Source organism: Vombatus ursinus, unplaced genomic scaffold (assembly GCF_900497805.2).
Source record: "Vombatus ursinus unplaced genomic scaffold, bare-nosed wombat genome assembly UNPS02014158.1, whole genome shotgun sequence".
Classification (NCBI taxonomy): Eukaryota; Metazoa; Chordata; class Mammalia; order Diprotodontia; family Vombatidae; genus Vombatus; species Vombatus ursinus.
The window spans coordinates 8,384,354-8,388,681 of NW_020953936.1; the positions used below are offsets into that span (position 1 = coordinate 8,384,354).

Genomic DNA, 4,328 nt, shown 5'->3' on the forward strand with positions numbered 1-4,328 from the left:
GTGGCTAAGGACAAAGGTAAGATTGCAGACAGAGCTATAGAAGGAAGTTCACTTTGATGATCTCTTATTTTGTTATTCAAACCTGACCCTTTCTAAGATATGAAAGATTAATGTTTCATCTAAAGGCCCTCCCCTTTGCATTTCAATGTGTTTGTCTTTCTGCCCCTCTGGACTTTTCTGCTTTACTGTCACTCTCTTCTTTCAACTCCCATGGGGGAAATAGTTCTCTTTCATTAGACTTCCCATTAGAGGATATAGAGGTATGGTTCTTTTCCCCCACCCTGGCTATCTAGTGACAACTTCCACATGACTTTTAGAACATGGGGACTCAACTAGGCTTGTTTGAGCTGGGGTTCCTGTCTACCTTTTCTTCCTTGTGATTCCTTTCCTGAATAGGTGATCAAATATTGATCTTGAGATAGACACATCCATGTTGGGAGGTAACTTTGTGAGAGGTCCAGAGCTCCTGAATCCCTCTGATGGATCAAGGGAAGTTCAGGCTGATAAATAAACTTCTCTGATGAGAAGATGACCACAGACAAGAAGAGGAGGAGTACTGGTTGAACAGTAGACATGAACTTTAAGGGGACAGTCCAGAGCCTAGGTGAAATGTAACAATGCTTATCTGGCAGTCCCACAAATTGCTCTATCACCTTCTAATAAGGTTTAGGCATCAGTTTCCAGGGGGAGTATAATTACAAGTATCAATTGTTAATGAATACTGTTTAAGTTTTTTGGAAATTTTGAATGCTACTGATTTTCTTTTGTGTGTAGAAAATAATACCTGTCCCATATTTGATTTGTGTTGTATACTGAGGACCTTTATAATCTCTTTTGTGATGGTCTTAGGAATAATAGAAAACTTAAACATTAAACATTTTTTCCCCAGGATAGGTGCATAAGTCACTGAATGCTACGAGGAGAGTTTAACCTCTCTAATTAGAGGCCAGGCTTATCCCAGGACTTAACACCATCCAGAACATGTGTGGGTCCAGAGCAGATGGTTCCCCTCATGGAAAAGGAGTGATTGCAGTGGCTCATCTTCTTGGGCTCAAACATGGTTCCTATTGTTAGACCTATTTGTATGATCTTGAGTGAAGACCTCTCTGATTTTTCTCATCTCTAAAATGAAGTAAAATGAACTGGACTTTTCAACTGTAACTGTGGGGAATGTGAGAGAATGGAAAGATTTGCAGCTGATTTCTGTTCCATTCTAACAGATTCCTCAAGCTTTCACTTTTACTTATGTCTTTAGCTATTTATAGTTTCATTACTTCTGCCCTTTGAAGTGATCTACTTGTCATTTGCTTGTTTCCCATCCCCCAGCTTTTGAATGTGTGTGCAGTTTTCTCTTGGCTCTGTAGTAGTTTCTGGCCTTTACCTAAAACTGAAGCAACCAAAGGTAAAATGTTAACATCAGATGGAAGTTCTCTCTGGGGTTTTAAAGAAGCAGCAAAAAGAAAAATGTGGGTTTACGTAATCACCACTCTCAATATAAGACAGAAGCTGAGGATAATAATGGGGTGATGCAATAAATGAAAAGTAAACGGAATCAGAATGGGAGGAAAACATAAACACACAGAACGGCAAGTCCTTACTCCCTGGCCCAGTGGCAAGATTACTGAGCAGAACTAAATGAATTAAAAACTTACCTTCCAGAGCTGTTTCTGGTTCTCAAGGAAGTAACCATACAACTATAATGAAACCTGGTCTGTTTTGTGCCCTTAGTTTGGCTCAGATATGACAGGGGAACTCCTATTGCTTTTAAAACCTCAGTTTTCTCCTCTAGAAAGTGAAGATAATAACTCCTCTGCCTTTCTTACAGAGTATTTGTGAGGAAAGCACTTATTTATTTTTAAGGAAACTGAGTCTCCCTATTCTGTCCACGCTAAATGAACTGGTTGGCCATATCTCACCACTGATTATCACAGAAACTTTGACCTGCTCCATTTCTGACCCAGGCCAGTTCACCCCAACTTTGGCAGGTTGGTGACCCCCAGCTAGGGGCTAATCATATTGGTGATAGACAGTGTGGATACCTAATTGGCTTTTTGTCCTACTGCAGCTCTCCCTAGCTCAAGCAATGTATCAGCCTTAGCCTCCCCAATGATAGGGATTATAGGTGTGCACCATCATAGCTGGTTAAGAAGGAAATCAATAAGTGCTATATAATGTAAGTTATCATTGTTACCACCATCATGGAACTACATGAAGAAGTCATGATCCTGTCTATTACCTAGTTCAGGACCTTAACTTTCACTTGTGTCTGACCCTTTATGACACCATTTTGGGTTTTTCTCGGCTAACATATTGGAGTGACTTGCCATTTCCTTTTCCAGCTGATTTTGCAGAAGAGGAAACTGAGAGAAACAAGGTCACAGCTAGTGCATATCTGAGGCCAAATTTGAATTCAGGTCTTCCTGATGGAGCCCTAACCACTACATGACCTAGATGCCCCAACAAAAATTACAACCGCCTCAGCTGGTTAAGAAGGAAATCTATAAACAGTAAGTGCTATATAATGTGAGCTATCATCATTATCACCATCATTAAGGAAATACCTGAAGGACCCACGATCCTATTATTCAGTAGATAACTGCTTGAGGTACAGATAGGCTTCATGACTTGTCCACTAACCTAATTCAGGATCTTAACACCTCTCACTTGAACTAGTGCCAATAGCCTCCTCATTGATCCCCTCACCTCAAGTCTTTTTTTTTTCATCCAAATTTAATAGTTGCAATCAATTTATTAAAAGAGATGATTGGTTAGGCATCTGCAATGGTGACTTCAACTTCTACTCCTGGTTCAATGCTGATAGAAGTGATCTGTTTAACAATTTCAGGACTGTGCAAATCAATAAGGCATTTGTGGATTCTCATCAGGAACCGATCTCAAATCTCCGAACCTTCACCGCAAGCAGTTTTTTTTTTTAGTTGTGATTCGAAGTGTCTTAGTGGGCGTTCGAACCGGTCCCTTCACTTTCAAGTTTTTTTCTTTGGCTCCTCTAATTAGGTCAGCACACACTTTCTTGAGGGATTTCACATTGTGGCTGGTGAGGGTGATCCGGAGCCGGTGAATGGCCACTTCGGGCTCCACAAGGGTCTTGCCGGTGTCTTTAATGCCATGGAAGTGGAGAGGCTTCCTGACCGATTTATTCCTCCGTGAGAGCGAACAGCGGAGAGTCAGGAGGAGGAGAGGCAGCGACTGCCGGCTCCACGCGGCTGCGGCGGTGATACCTTCACCGAAGAGGTTTTTACTTCCGTGCGGACTTTTGGTATCTTAGTCTGTAAAGAGTGCTGCAGATTCTTTATCATTTATGAATAATTCGTATTTTGTGGAACTTTGAGAGGTCATGAGGATCAGAGAGAATGTTTATAGTCTACTATCTTGCTGGTCATGTGGCTTAGAAGTCTCTCCTAATGATCACTTAATTCCGAAATTTGATGGTCATTTCTCAGTTCTGACATTACTTGACTTTTCTGCAGCAGTTGATGCAGCTGACCACCCTTTCCTCCTGGGCACTCTCTCCCCTCTGCATTGTTGTCACACTGATCTATCTTGGTTCCACACCAAATTCCTGACTGCTCCTATTCTGTCTCCTCTTATGGATCATCAGCAATATCACTCCCTGTAGCTGTGGGTGCCTCCAAACACTCTGTCCTTGGCTCTCCTTTTTTCTCTCTCTGTTCTCTCACTTGGAGAATTCACTGATTCCCATGAATTTAATTATCCTTTCTCAGCTTGTATGCATATCCAACCCTAGGCTCTTTCCTGAGTTCCATCAACAGTCTATTGGACATTTTTTTATTAGATGTTCCATCTAATGAGAACATCCATTAGAAGTTCTCAAACTCAGTATTTTAGAAACAGACCTCATTGCCTCCTCCTGTCCCCTCACAAACTTCCCTATTTCTGTTGAGGACACAAAGTCAAGTCAACAAGCATTTCTTAAACAATTGCTGTGTGCTAGGCACTGTGCTAAGCGCTGGGAATACAGGTATAAGCTAAAATAAAGACAGTCTCTCTTAGCTTACATTGTAAAGGAAGCTGAAATTGGGGGAAGTACGGTAGGAAAAGTCTGGAGAGTGAGGAGGGGAGCCTGGAGAGGAATAGACATGACTGGCCTGAGTTTTTTCCTTAAAATAGACGAAGTGGTAGGATTGGCCAGCCAGAGAAATAGGCTGCAGGGGTAGAGTGAACCTCAAAGGAGAGGAGACATCCATGGCATGACAGAGAAAATTCAGAGAGCTATAATCTTCATCTTATCCTGGACTCCTCACTCTATTTTTCACTTTGCATATACAATCTGTTGTCAAGTCCTGTTG

The 4,328-nt window shown here is 41.6% G+C and overlaps 1 pseudogene; it reads right to left on the reverse strand.

Annotated features, from left to right (window-relative positions):
- Positions 1-2,729: 2,729 nt before the first annotated feature.
- On the reverse strand, positions 2,730-3,541 carry LOC114040867 (annotated as a pseudogene).
- Positions 3,542-4,328: the final 787 nt, after the last annotated feature.